This window comes from Aedes albopictus, chromosome 2, assembly GCF_035046485.1.
Source record: "Aedes albopictus strain Foshan chromosome 2, AalbF5, whole genome shotgun sequence".
In the NCBI taxonomy this organism is placed as follows: Eukaryota; Metazoa; Arthropoda; class Insecta; order Diptera; family Culicidae; genus Aedes; species Aedes albopictus.
The window spans coordinates 283,130,912-283,147,417 of record NC_085137.1 but is presented as its reverse complement, the minus strand read 5'-3'; positions in this window follow the sequence as shown (position 1 = coordinate 283,147,417).

Genomic DNA, 16,506 nt, shown 5'->3' with positions numbered 1-16,506 from the left:
GGACATTTTTAGTACAATGAGAAAATCTGCTGATCAGATACCGAAGAGGTGGTTATGTGGGGATCGACCCACTAAAAATTCATTCTCTCTCTTCCTTGCTTTCACGGTACGCCCGTTAGGGATGAATTCAAGAAGGGGGGGATCGAACATGAGATCTCTACCCCATTTGGCATAATGCCATTTGGCATAACGCCGTTTGGCATGATGTCATTTGGCATAAAGGTCTTGTGGCATAATGGCTATTTAGCATAATACGAAGAACAGCCTTCTTGGTAAGAATGTGCATAACCCTTGTCATGCCAAATGGTCATTATGTCAAATGGACGTTATGCCAAATGACTTTTATGCCAAATGGCATAAATGCCAAACGGCATTATGCCAAATGGCATTATGCCAAATGGGGTAGAGCCATACATGAGTACTCTCTATTGGTAAGCATTCCACCAGCTGCCGCCTTAAGTTGACCTCTCTACCCTGGAAGCTTGGGTCCTGGTTAGTGTTGAACTCAAGCTCCCGCATAGGAAGGGGGTCAACTAAACTTGCTGTTGATCGGCCGGCCATTTTCTCTGTAGTTTAAGTACGATTTGGGAGGCCGTGGAGTGGCGGAACCCCAATTGTCCTGCAGATTTAAGTGGTATAGCACCCAAGGCCTGACAGAAATTGTGTCACGTGAAAATTCACCTCGCCATGGGGCCTGCTCGTCCATTTAGATACGCTCGGTATGCGCCTGCACTCTTCGTCCTCTGCCACCACTAGTGCTATGGGTATCATGCCCGCTGGTATGTGTCCTTTGAGATCGTGCAAAAGGTGTTGTATATATGTATACGGCACATCAGCCTGTGCGTACTCTCGAGTCACTTCACGTTTAGGATGACCACTAATATGGCGAGGGCCACCGTTGCAAGCAGCTTACGCTTATTTGAGACTATTGCCAAGTTATTTGACATTATCTGGTGACCAGTGACCACTGCCTGTTATTCAGACTATCGATTATTTACATCGATACCATACAATTTTTTTTATTCGTCCATACAAAATGCTCATAGGCCACCCCCCAACCCTCCCCCCGCCCCCCCGCACATGACCACGTGGTTTATGGACAGCCCCATACCGTAGTATGGAGAGCGCTACCGTTGCAAGCAGCTTACGCTTACTTGAGACTATTGCCAAGTTATTTGGCATTATCTGGTGACTGGTGACCACTGCCTTTTATTCAGACTATCGATTGTTTATCACCACCATCACCGTTTTGGGATGCACGAGTGCCAGCTGTCTTGACCTCATCCAGTCCTCCACTATGCTGACTGATTGCGCTTTTAGATTTTACCGCTGGTGGCATGTCATGACCCTCTTCTGAACCCACGATTCTAACTATGATAATGGCGAATGGAAACTCCTAATGGAACCTAATTCGGACTGCAAGGGAAACAACAGCCATATGTTTATCTTTAATATCCCTGTGCTTACCATCGATATAGTATAATAGAATACATTTAGGCGCTGTACAAAGCCGTACAGCTGTCAAGTGTGATCGCTTAGAGCACTGTAGAGCTTTTTTAATTGTTTTTCATTAACGTGTATTTGAACCTTTAGCTAATTCTACACTTTCTCTGTAGAGCTCTAGTTCAGCGGTTTATAAAAAAGCTTGGACTTAATCCCTAGCTCGAGGCTTACCAGAAAATAGCTCAACATGGCATCACTGTCCAATGAAGCTGAAAAACTCAACCAGAAAAACACCGGTGTGGGCACGTTTCGCGCTAGCTGGGAGCAAATCGCCAGCAGCTGTGTGCGACCGTGAAAGAGCGAGAGGGTGAAATTGTGTGGTTAATTTTTGTCAGTTGGTACATCAGTGTGTACGTGACGAACATGGCAGATTAGGTGCCCTGCTTTTGTTCCCCTACTCCTGAACTAAACTGCAATTGTGTGGATCCTCAGGACGCGAACTTTCGGGGTGTGGGTTTTCTCAATGTTTCGTAATGTTTTCCCTTTATAGTTCTCGGAGATCTGCGCTCTCTGTCACCCAATGTATCCATGTACCACGTACCTATGATGTTGGTGACAGATTTTTTTTTCTGGTAGCAATCCCGAGAAGCTAAGACAAGGTTCGTGATCTCTGGGAGTCGTGTATGATCGCGTATTAAAAATGGAAACCTCAGTAATCTCCGAGGGGAGGATTTCAGTAGCCGTTCAGTTCTCTGGAAAGAGAGCTGAAATCGCTTTACACACAGAACATGGCACCAAGTGTACTAATCATTGCCATGTAGTGGGTAAGATTAACGTAAATATGTGTAATATAAAAATTGCAATGGATTCTTGTTCTCTAGCATCTGGTTGTAGTGCTTGGAAGTACCGCAACATTATTTTTTTCACAGCAGTAGTGTGCGGACTTGGGCGGGAAACTCTAACTTATAATTGGATACCTCCGTGCCGTTTCATATTATCGCAATTTTCCTCTCTCTCTTCTCTATTTTCTGGTGATGTTTACCCGACGATAATTTTTAATGGAAGCTTTGTCGATTTTAACGATGGCAGATTATGTACGAACAATTTTATCGTGTATTGTGTGTGTTTACACTAACCTCGGGCGGTGTTTGTGCGGGTTTGTGTTTCAGTTTTCCACGTCCCACTTTCCACCGCTCTGATACCGCGAAATGGAAGAGGATGGAATATCATTAATTCTTGATTTATTATTTCCAGCTTTCAACAATTTTCCCATTCCAACGCTCTCGCAATTGCGCTCATGTCCCGATTGAGGCAAAAGAAAAAGTGCCATTCTTATTGTTGTTATATTTCATATCCAATTGTAATCATATTCAGTGCATGCCACCAAATTAAAGAAAGGAAAATAAGTATAACAATAATACCCAACAATGGCGCTTGGAGTTGGCTGGCGGCATGGCGCCTTTGGTCGTGTCGAAGGCGAGAGTAATACCGAAGGGCAGGGCAGAGATGGAACTGACATGGGGATGATACTTTTGCTACCGTTTGCCGACGGCGGTGACGCCTGGATAAAGACAATGGGATCATGAACACCAACCACTAACAACATCGAGCGAAGGCAGCTTGCTTGAGGGGAGCGGAAGTGCTACAAAGTTTTAGACCGTGAATCAATCTTCTTTTAATAATTTTCATTCCTCTATCCTATTCACCATTTCCTTATGATATATTCTTGAAACAACACTCGGCAAACATTAATTATCCATTGTTGGGATTTTTCTGCTGTTGTGAAATAATGTTCAACTCTTAGGAGACCCACTTTTGTTTCTAGTTTTGTTTCATTTAGTTTCCAGCAGATATAGCTGTTTGTCACGAAGTTTGAATTGCGTGGAATAATAATTTAGTTCGACACTTGCAAGTCACAAAAATGAAAACTTAAAATATGCCTATTTATTCTTATTCCTTTTAATTTAACCATTTGAAGCCGTATTTTTTTAAGCGTTATTGTAGAGGTTTTTCTACATATTTATGTAGTTTTGCTGCATTAAAAGGGGGCAATATGGTGCAGAATATTTCTTGAGTTTAGATCCTAAAGTTTACGAGTCTAACGATAACTTCTTTCCTTAAACAAAACTACGATTTGTAATCTAGGGAATCACGCCACTTGGGCGGTGGCTTCTATTTCCGTCTGTTTTCCACTATAACTCAGTCAAATTTGAACCAATTGACACAATTTTTGGAATGCAGTGAGATAGGTATAGTATTTACCCGTATACAACATTTCAAGTCAATTGGATCAAAATTGACTGAGTTATAGTGGAAAACAGACGAATATAGAAGCCACCGCCCAAGTAGCGCGATACCCTATCATGTCCAGTCTTTTTGAAGCTGAGTAGACAGTATCAGATAAGTTGGGATATCCTTGGACAGCCAAACCGTTCTGGAGATTACATACTAAAATCTACGGGTGCAACGCCAACTTCTTTCATTATACAAGGCTACGAATTGTAATCTATCATATCCAGTAATTTTTTTAAATATCCCATTGGCTGGTGTGGATTATTTCAAAACTATCTATGTATGATTATTGATTTGAACCATGTCTAGTTATATGTAGTTACATTTTTAGCTTGAGAAACTGCTGTCATAGCCATAGATTTTTAAGAACTGAGTTCCAGAGCACTTAATATAACCCAACCCGAGCAGAGGAAAAAAGCTCAATAATGGCATATTTTGATATGGAGAACAAAAAGTGATATTTGTTTGTTTGAGATAAGAGGTAAAAGTACTGAAAATAATATTTCAATTTTACTCCTGGAACATCATCATCATAGCACTTTTAGCTCTTGGTAAGTTCTAACCAATAGCAGTGAGCTATTTGATTGATTTTCAAATATCATATTTTGCTATTGGTTAGATGGTTCAAGTACAAATTTTTGCTATTATTTTCAGTACTTTTACCTCTTATCTCAAACAAACCAATATCACATTTTGATCGTCAGTACTTGAACTCTGCCCGGGAAAATACCCCATTAATTTCTAAGACTGCCTTGTGACCTTAAACTATTCAGTGAACATGATTCACTATGTAGGGTTACTCTATGTAGTGGGAGAGATTTTTGATTCAAACTTTAAAGTGAAGATATGACAATTTTTAAAAGTACAAATCTGAACAACCAAAAGACGGTTTGCGCTGAAAAGTTGATCGATTGGTTATTTCCTAGGTGACCAATCGATCAACTTTTCAGCACGAACCGTTATTTGGCTCTTCCGATTTGTGCTTTTAAAATTCGAGATGTGGCTTCGTCATATCTTCATCGTAGCTGGAAGTTCTTAGTAGTAGGGAAGTTCAGTAATCTAAAAAAATATCTCAAAAGTATTTTGGAATGTCTTTTAGATTCACAAAAGTTCACGGATCTGGGTGGTTAGATTAGATAACTTAACTTTTCATTGCACAAATAATGACTACAACGAATGCAGATATCAAAATATGAGTTTCATAAAAGTTTGAACACCCTTAAATGTTTCAAAGGTACCGTAAACCGGGGTCAAATTGATCAGCGGGGTGAAATTGATCATTCGGGTACTACATTGTAATTCCATACTAGGAACTCTTAAGCGTCGTAATGATCTTAAACTTTTTACGTTATCTGGTTCGTAGATGTCTAGAGATGAGTGTAGAATATTATTTTTTTAGAAAAAAAGCAAGTTTTGCCTAATTTTTTTAGGAATTTGCAATGTATTTCTCATTTAGCTGAAATCATTGCTACTAAACAATCGATTGCTAATAGGACTTCCCGTAAATTCTCTGTTTTAACATTTTTGTGGAGCCTTGGTTGGAAAGTTATGTAGCTAATACGAACATGAAATAGTTAAAAAAAAAAGTTCTTTTTATGTTCAAATAGTAATTTATTGTGACAGAAATCACTTATTTCAAATGAAATTGCCTACCTGTAGGCGTTTAAAGGGAAATTTCAAAATTTAATTTTGCATTTTAGTAATAAATTCACTAGTTGTAAGATTTTAAACGCGTTGTTCGGTTTTAGAAGGGCAAAATTAAGCGGACAAGGAAATTTTCCTTTCCAACCGATGCTTAATTGTATACTGATCAATTTCGCCCCAAAGTGGCATTTCCAATTTAATGATATTTGGAGTTATTTAACTTAAAGTTTAAATTTGTTGAACAAAATTCTGTCACATGGTTCCATGGAGATCCACTGGGTACTGATTTTACAGAAATTCTTTTGGCAATATTTGGAATTCCACTAATGTTATCCGCAAAAGTTGTTTTAAAGTGATCAATCTGACCCCGGATTACGGTACAAAACAATGCCGACAGTTACTAGCCTTTGAAAAATATTAGTACATACTGTTCAATATGTATGCAAGTGTAGAATAAAGTTGTACACTTCATGATAGATTGGATGAACTAAATTATCACAAAGCCATCATGAAGTGACGCTTGTGAGTTCAGAGGTTCATGGATCCTATTTGGTTGTGTAACGTTACTATCTAAAACGATACCACCTCGTGTTACGTTGGTTGTTTTAATCAACTAAACGCCGTAACAGTAAGGATTGCCCAAATTTTCTCACAAATATATAACAACGCTCGAACTACCTTGGTAAATACAGTGGGTTATGTAACACTACCTAACGCAGTCGCAAAGGCTATTATCACAAGTGTAAACCTGAAGCTATGGTCTCCGGAGTAGTTTGGTTGATCTGGAATATATCAAAACTATCATGGAGTGACTCATTAAATGCCTGGAGGATTACAGATTACAGTTGGATGTGTAATGGTCCAGTTCATTGTGTGAATAACTACTGTTACTATCAAGAGTAAAACTTCAGGACAGTTTGGACGACCCTTAATGTCCCAAAGGTTAATAGTAATAATGTATAGTAGACTTCAGGTTGGTCCAGTAATCGCGATTGATTATGCAACGTTACTCAGTATATCAGACCTGAAATTATGAACTCCAAGGTAGTTTGGCTGACCTGGAATATCACTATAGTGTCTATAAATAATATTTGAGATTTCAAGAGCTTCACGGATCCCTGTAGATTCTGCAATGCTATTATTTATGGCGAAAACACATACAATTAATCTTCATTATAGAACAGTTTGGCTGACCTGGAATATCTCTACAGTGTCTCAAAATGATATTTGAAATTTCAACAGCTTCACGCAGCTCAGAAGATTATGTAATGTTATTATTTATGGCGAAAACACATAAAGTTATTCTTGTAGATTAGAAGGACTTCATTATCTAACAGTTTGGACAACCCTGAATGTTCCAAAGCATTATAAAAAATTCTTGTATACTTCAGATTGGTTCAGTAACCCCGGTCGATTATGCAACATTACTCAGTATAGCAGATATGGCTACCACAGAGAAACAGACGTCACACTCTACTCGCTTCCCATCGATTACCTAATTAACGGTTGATTTAAATATTCTGTAGTTGGTTAATTGACCAGTCGTAGCGCTGGCATCGTTTTTGCTCCTGTTTGACGTTTGTTCACTACAGCTATCTAGTGGTGGCTTGTCCAAATACGGCATGGTTAGCATTGGGCGACTACGATTTCGTGACGATGATTTTTAATATAATTTGTTCTAAGTGTTACGTCTGTTTCTCTTGGCTACTGTTACGAGTGTAGACCTGAACTCCAAGGTAGTTTGGTTGACATGGAATATCCTTATAGTGTATATAAATAACATTTGAGATTTCAAGAGCTTCACGGATCCCAGTAGATTATGCAATGTTATTATATATGGCGAAAACACATACAATTATTCTTGTAAATTTGAAGGACTTCATTATAGGTCAGTTTGAACGACCCTGAATGTCCCGAAAGTTTATAATAATATCAAGTTTACTTCAGATTGGTCCATTAACCGCGATTGATTATGCAACACAACACAGTAATATAACAGATATGGCTACTGTTACGAGTAAAGACCTGTAGTTCTGAACTCCAAGGTAGTTTGGCAGACCTGGAATATCCCAATACTGTCTATAAATGACATCACGCTATGTCCAAAGGGAGCACGCTCCACTTATCAAAGTTCTGAATGCAGCAAACATTCATGCCGTTTGTCTATGTTACACACATGCTACTGGGAACTTGCTAGAAACAGAAAAAAATGAATCCCTGGAAATCCTGGCAGAAATCCCTGGAGGTATCTCTAGAGGAATCCCAGGAGAAAACAGTTGAGCGACTTGGTGGAATTCCTTCAGAAATCTTAGGAGGTTATAGGGAAATTCCTGAAAAAAACTAGAGGCTTGTCGTAGGCTTCATTTCAGGGTTTACTTGGAAACACACTTCCCTGGTGATATCCGAATTTCTTGGACATCGCCGGAAGTGACCAATATATCCATATCCGTCCATGCGAATGCCCCCCGTCATCAAGCGCATTCACTAAACAAACCGTCGTCTCTTCATAGATCGAGTGAATTTTCTATTCTGTCAAGGAAACGAAAGAAGAATGACTGCAGAAAAATTCGAGAAGAATGTGAATTGTAGCGCAGCACATTGAATTTATTTCCTTGTAAAATCATAATGACAATTGTTATTTGAAGACTATTTGTAAGTTGAGATATTGCGATATAGTGAATTGGCAAAAACGATAATATTCTCTTGAATTAATATCAATATGAACCAAAATTTGTCTCTTGAATTGAAAATAGGTTGGGCGAACTATATTCCCCATTGGAAGCGGCGTTTTATAGATTTTTAATTCCTTGATAGGGTGAGATTTGTAATCTATGGTAATTTATTATCGATGACTTGCTGATTTAAAAATATTTCGAGCAGGACTTCGTAATATAACCGCCAACAGAACCCCTATTTCGGGTCAGAATAAGAAGAACCATTAAACGTAAGTCGCAAGTTGAACCACACAAACGATTGCTCTTATGTTTATGTATCCATTCTCGGGAATTTCAATCGCAGTCAAATATATCGTTTAAAATTCGGAAATCTTAGTTCTTCGAGTTGTGTCAGTAACGAATCTGTTACACTTGTTGTATAAAATCATATGATATGTCGAAAAGTGGTCATTTTCCGGGAAATAACCGCGTTTCCGGGACATCCCGGAGTTTATAGATATGTCCAGATACCTCTGAAAGGTCATCCCATACACTTTCTTCGTAACATCTTACCACGTGATGCGCAATAAGTCCGATTTTAGCATTATAACATTAAGAACACAGGGGTCTGCAATATGCATGGAGCAACCTCTTAACGATTCCTTAAGATAGCCCGGAATATCCGCTATCGGAACCGGGTTATTCAAAATCACTGTAACAATGGTTCTGCAACAAGAAAAAAAATATTCATCACAATTAAAATCCCTAACATGTATTCAGTGATCATAAGAAAGTAGATCGATCCAATTTGATCCATATATAACCCCCTTTGGGTATCAATTAGTGTATTTAGTGCGTACGTAAGAACAATCACGACATTCACAAAACGCGACGCGAGACAAGACACGACACTTATGGTTCTTACAATCGTCAAAATAATTAAAAAAAAAATAACTTAATGCCGACCGGTTTCGGGCTCAATGCAGCCCATCTACGGGACAATGGCCAAGCATCACTCTTGTTTACCGCTAAATTCTCCCCAGTAAGAAGTTTAGAACCCGGGTTTTAACATTAGCAGCAATAGCATTCTAATAACACTAGTTTACAAAATAAAACGAAAGTCGTGAACTTCTGTCAACGACCAAAATTTTCGAAGCATAATTTAGTGCTGATTTCGAAACCGTGCTTCCAAAAAATTAAAGTAGAACAGTTTTTAAGTTTTAGCTGAATATCGAGATTTACAACTTTTTAAAATGTGTAATTTAATAATATTCAAATATTTTGCGTTTTGTTCAACCAATTTTAAATCTTTTTCTGTAAATTACAAGTTGAATAAAATACCATTCGATCATCTGAATGCAGGATTTGGGTCAGATTGATGAAATTCAAGATATTAGTGATTTTTGGGGACGATTTCCTTAAATTTTAGCAAAATTTCCAAAAATATATGAAGAAATTTATATTTTTCAAAAAGAAAAAATCAATTTAAAAAATCTGTTTCAACGTTTATTTGACATACCATATGTAGGCGAGTTACAGTAAAAAATTCAGCTCAATCGGAGCATTGATTAAGGAGAATGAGATGTGTGAAGTGAGCGATTTTGCTTAAAAATAGAACAAAAATCGATTTCAAATCATCAACCTTGTATGGAAAATCGGAAAAAATTCCGCTCTACTGTATTTTTTTTTCCTCCGCGTTTTCGAACTCAGGGCATCATTCTACACCAAAAACGATCATCAGCTTACCGAGTTCAAAAATGCTGTAAACTAGTGTAATGGAACATGTGTTTAGTAATAAAGATTCTAATATGTTCCTTGCGTACTAACACATTCCAATCTTCGAAGAGTAGTTCGAATAGTACGTTGTTAGTACAGTTTGTTATTACAGATCTTACGCCGTGAAGCATCCTTCCAAGTACCCACACTATCAGACAATTTAGAGGCTATGATATTTATGAATACATCTTTGTAACACGGATAGTTTTTTTTTTCAAAGATTTATTTGTAGCGAATATAAGATAAATGATATGATCTCCGATCTGGTTGATATTCAAATAAACCAAGTTTTAATTTAATTCATAGCTGTGAATGTAAGTAAGTGCTTACAAACTATATCCATGTCTTATTCTACCCGAGCATTTGCATAAAATCGGCATCAAATGTTAATTGCACTTTATATAATTACCCACCTCCTTCAGAACCGTACCATCTCGTCGTTGGCTAATTTCTCATACGTGCAAGCAATCCTACCTTCGATATTTCCACACTCTGGTTGTTACAGTCAATGGACCGCTCGCTCTGATAGTGGCGGCATACACATAAGCACTCATGGAAACAAGAAAACAAATTTCAATTTCTAATTCCTATTCATTTTATCCCTGCCACGTCCTCGTTGTCACTTCGAAATAAGTTTGAACATTTTATTTAGTAACACACAACTGCCTCCTCGTCCCTCACTCTACTTGACTCGTTCTCATCCTACTGCTCTCTTGCGCCTCAGCCATGAGCAATGGAGCGTGGTTGTGTTGTTTGAATAGGGGCAATAACATTCACATTTTATTCTAAAACGTGCAGTGTCGACTCGGTCCGACTTTGTGTCATTGCTTCAAACAAGAGTCTTGCTGTCTCGAGCTCGCTTCATCGGGGGACATTACAACACACGAACAGCGACCGGCCAACCCAAACTGCTAGAGGATGATGATAGTAACATGACAAAACTATATATTTATAAATGGAGACAATCAACTTTTCTGGCAACTTAGCATTAATAATCCACACACTCCCTGTTGGCCGGACTGCCTGTGAAGGCCAATTCGAGGCATAGGTACATATTGCTCTCGAATGCCGCCACTTTCAGACGATGCAACTATGTGCAAAAGTGACATCGGAATGAAATGTAAATGGTAATAATTTCAGCGAACGGAAGAGTCGTATGAATTTAAATGGAAACTAAACATCGGAAGTGTACAAACACACTCTAACCCGATATTTTCAAAAATTAATCATCTTGGTCTTGATGAAAGATTCTTAGTTTTTGGTTTGAGCTGAAAAGGCCTCAAACAAGTTGGTAACTTTGGCACAGGAGTTCTCAAGCTTCTTCAAGCCGTGTTTCTCTTATACATTGATTACAGTGTGATTACGCAATAAGATGCAGAATGAAGATTTTTTACAGCACGAGTCGTGCATTTATCCAATAAGGCTTGTCGAGGTGGATAATTACGACGAGTGCTGTAAAAATCGAGATCTGCATCGATTTCCGTACAACGTTTTTTTGCAGTTTCATAAACTACTGCTTGAGGATAGCTTTCAACAAAGCTTGTTCATCAAACTGCACACTGATGCTCTTAGCCACGTTTAAGAAACTCTGATCACATCTTTTTCAAAACTATACGTCCAGAAAGCATCAAGAAGTTGATCCAAACTGAAAACAGTGCTGTAATGGTTCATTACGCAACGCAAATCAGTACTGCAGTGAACCATAACATTACCTTGGAAGGCCAAATATGTTTTTTTTTCTTTATTTGGTCGAATTGTACTTTCCACATACATAATGTATTTACTAGACCTGTTCACTTTTTTTGACCTACCCGTGTCACATCAAATTATCAATCCACATGCAAAAACAAGTCTTCAGTCCAAAATTGAGCCAAATTGATAAAGGTTTAGAGGTGTATCAAATCGATTTTGTGTTTTTTTGAGCATTTTCACGAAAATGTACTCCAATATCCAGAAAATTGCACCGAAAAGGTACAGAAAACACCGTTAAAATATAGTTGGAACAATACTCTACAACTTTGCCGAAGACACTACGGTGTTTAAATTGCTTATTTCAAAGTTATTCAACAGTTTTCGTTAAAAAATCGCGAAAAAATACAATATTTTTACGGTTTTTCATGTAAAAGTAATGTAATTTTACATTGTTTTAAGTGACTAATTTAATTAGCTATTGCTCCTATGTGTTACAAACATTTGGTCCATACATCATTTTAGTGTAGGAATTCGTTTTCATTGACTAATTATCAAAAGTATGTCACGTTGATACTAAAAATCGCATAGAGTTGCCAGCACAAAATTAAACAAAGTTACCCATGATTGAAACGTCATTACATTTCTTTGTCGCATCTGCATCAGTTTTGGTTTGGTGTAGATGGTTGAGCATGAGACTGCCGATTCAAAGATTCAAGGTTCGAGCCCTGGAATAGGATTTTTTGCGTCTCGATCCAGCTATAAGTTAATAAGACTACACTCTGCATCTCATTGCAATTTGGCATCATATCATAGCATTGTTTCGAAACCGTAGAGTGCATAGTAAGAATGAAGTTTCCCTTCATCGTGTAGTTGTGCTGATTTGTGGGTAGATAGATAACAAGTAAGCTCCACCCACAGTTGTCTAATGTTGGATCCAGAAGCAGTTCCATCATCATATTGAATTGTTTTAGCTTAAATAATCGGTATCAAACAGATGTCCAATATTTCCAGCTGATCTCGCCGACACGATTTCTTGTCAACAAGTAAACTAAATATCTAGCTAGTCCTGGAATGGGCTTAATTGGCAGGTCCCGATCATCATTATTTGGGAGATTGCGTGTAAGTCATGGGCCATGGCTCATGGCAGATTCATCATCTTAACTGCTACAAAGAAAGAAAAAAAAGTTTATTATGTATTTGAGCTTGAACCTGGGACCTTCTGATCCGCAGGCTCGAGCCTTATCATCTGCGCCATTTTTGATACTTGAATCGAAAGACATTAGAATACGGTGGCATGACGTCTTAATCATGGGTAACTTTGTTTTAATTCATGCTGGCAACTCTACGCGATTTTTAGTATCAACGTGACATACTTTTGAAAATTAGTCAATGAAAACGAATTCCTACACAAAAACGATGTATGGACGAAATGTTCGTTACACAAAGGAGTAATCGCTAATTAATTTAGTCACGTAAAATAATGTAAAACTACACGACTTTTATATGTAAAATCGTAAAAATATCGTGTTTTTTCATGATTTTTTAACTAAAATTGTTGAATAACTTCGAAATACGCAATTTAAACACCGTAGTGTCTTCGGCAAAGTTGTAGAGTATTGTTCCAACTATATCCTAACGGTATCTCCGGCATCTTTTCGAAGCAATTTTGTAAATTTCTGAGTAAATTTCTGTAAAAACGGCTAAAAAAACACAAAATTGATTTGATACACCTTTAAATCTTCATCAATTTGGCTCAATTTTGGACTGAAGACTTGGTTTTGTATGTGGATTGATAATTTGATGTGTCACGGAGAATCGGAGAAAAAAAGTTTCAAAGTGAACAGGTCTAGTATTTACTGATTTTTAAAAGTATTAGATATTCATCCACGTTTTGTTCGTCAAACGCAGTTTAGGTGTTTTGATACGGTTGATTTTCCACATCCAAAATCACTAAAAAAACAAGCGAAGTGTCCATAGTTATTGAAAAGCATAATACTTCAAGCATCAGGTATCAGGTATCAGTAGGTCAGCTCCAGAGGCACTTTCTACTTCATTTGGGAAATTTGTGTCATCACCATGAACACGAACCTATTCATCATTTACCCGAGATAGAGGGAAAGAAATAAGGGATAGGATAGGGAAAAGGGAGGTAAGGAAATAGGATCGTTATAAACGCTTAAGCGTACCACAATGGGTTCAAACAGCACCCTGAAAAGAGCACTGTGATAACGCATAAAGCGTAAAGAGAGTCTATAGCTCTTTACCACAGCAGGTCAAGAACAACAAAACGTCCAGAAGATTTAAGTCAGTTTTACTTAATAAGTGTTTACCGGATAAATCAGCTTGCTGAATATTCGCCCATACAAAGTTAACCGCATTTGCTGAATTCAGCTCCTTAATGGAGATATAGCATGATACCGTGCGTCTTCCAATATGGCATCGAAAGGCACGTTGTCAAAGGCACCCTAGATATCTAATAAAACACCCAAACAAAATGACTTTTCTATGAATGCTTTTACGATATCGTAAACAACTTTGTGTAAAAAAGTCACAGTGAACTTACTAGATTGGTAAGCATGTTGGATCACATGAAGAGGCACGTTGGCCAGATGAACATCACGGATGTGATGATCGACAATGCGTTCTTACCATTTCAAAAGAAATGATGTCATACTGAAAAACCTGAAACTCTTTGCTTCTTCATAAACGCACGACCCACTTTCAGAATAAACTTTACACTATTATCCCGCCAGGATTTGGACATACAAGGGAGAGACAAAATGATCGGGACAGGCAAAATTTTCCCTTCTCCAAAAAATCTCAAATAGCTGTAACTTTTCGAAAAGTGCATCAAATATTCTCAAATTTTCACTGTAAGTTGATCAACTATTTGTGTATCAGTGGACAAAATTTGAAAAAGATCGTACTATTCTGCACAAAAAACTTGGTATTTTTCGGCTTTCAGTCACAGAAAAGCATTGATTATTTTAGATCATTGCCAACGTTTCGATCCTGTGGTTGGGACCTTCATCAGGGCTCTATGTGAATCAACTTGTTTTCGATTCGTGTTGATCACACGGCGGTATGTCGTTTTCTTCTCTGCACCGCACTTGTTTCATTGGACCCTTGCACCTCGATTGAAATGGTGGGTGGGTACACAGTTCGAGTCACGCACAACACTTGGCACTTTGGGAACACTTCTGTTCGTGCTGGCCGGGACGAAGTTATAAAGATTCTAGAAAAAGGTATAAGTATCCGATAGCCAACTTTGAGCTGTTATATCTCCGGATTCAATGAATCGAATACAATGAAATTATGACAATTTATGACTCATATAATGAGCTTTGAAAAACTTTTGACTTAGCTTCAAATTCTTAACACGGAAGAAAATTATAACGATTAGATTATTTTTCTAATAAACCACCAAATTTCCTTAAAGTTCAGCATAATTTCAAAGTTCAAGATGCTTATTATAGTTCATTAAAACTACCTCTGATTTTCTTGAATACAGATATGTTTTAAAAGAAAATAACAACATAGGCGGCAATTCATTGGAGAAGTAATGGGATGCATATTAAAAATAGATTAATTTACTAAAGAAAATATAAAATTAATGAAATCGCTACAACTTTTTCTCTCGTTAATAATTTCAAGTTGAGTCAAACGTTTTTTCAGAACATATTATATAAATCATAAATGGTAAAAATTTCGTTGCATTCGGTTCATTGAATTCGGAGATATAACAGCTCAAAGTTGGCTATCGGGTAATTCTACCTTTTTCTAGATTGCCTATAACTTCGTGCAGAATAGCCCGATCTTTTTCAAATTTTGTCCACTAATACACAACTAGTTGATGAACTTACAGTGAAAATTCGAGAACATTTGATGCACTTTTCGAAAAGTTACAGCTAATTGGACATTTTCTGAGAAGTGAAAATTTTGCCTGTCCCGATCATTTTGTCTATCCCCTGTATACCTTGCAGCACAATTGTAAACAAGTAGTTTTTTCAAGACATGATTAAAATAAACAAATCCTTCTTGAAGCAAAATAGGATATATCCCATCTGCTCCAGGATATTTTAAAGGAGCATAACTCTTTAGTGCCCACTCAATCGATTCTATAGTTACAATACTCCAAGCTGAAGCCAGCCAATCATACAAGAAAACATATCAGGTTCATCTGTAGCCGCAACCACTACACAGTGCAGTAGGGCAGTCGGTTCAGCTTGTGAAACAACCGGCTCATCTTTGCGCACCGATATAAAATTTTACACAATAACTGTTTGAGCGACACAAAGGAAGATCAATCCGTTTTGCAGAGACCTGTGCAGTCACGCAGTAAGTGATGATGGTTTATCAGTTTCCAATTCAGCTCACAGCTCTTTCAGTTGGAATCCGTTGATATATTGTTTATAGTGGAATTTTTGTAGTTATAATTTTGTAAAAGAAACTGAACTAATTTGAATAAAATTTACAGCTTTGAAGCTGCCCAGTCCAGCAACTGCAAAAGCTGTTTTCCCACCCTAAAGTTACGCCAACATCTAAAGATGTTCCACACATCCGAGGAAGTGTGTACTGAATCAGCATTTTGGTAGGCGTTCGTTGCGAGCCGATGGTTTCATATGATCCTGCCGAACGTCGTCTGTTCCAACTCTGTCTACATTGTTTCCTGAGCTTGACCAGATCAGAGTTCCACCAAGGGGTTCCTCTTGTGGTCTTCACAGACTGCAGAGGTCTAACTACTTCAAAAGCTTCCATGATGAAGGCCGTTGTAGTATCACCGGTAGTATGACCGGGGATTCCAAAAACGCAAGGTTTGCGTAGTAACATTCAAGTGTTTAAAAAAGATGTAGCAATGGTCAGAGAAAGATTCTTCATCTGACACAAGCCAATTGGTTAGATCGTAATCAATCCTACTATTTAGAACAAAGCGTTATTTTTTTTTTACTTATTCGTTTATTTGGAAGGCTCGGGCGCCACATGGGCATAACTGAGCCGAAAGCTT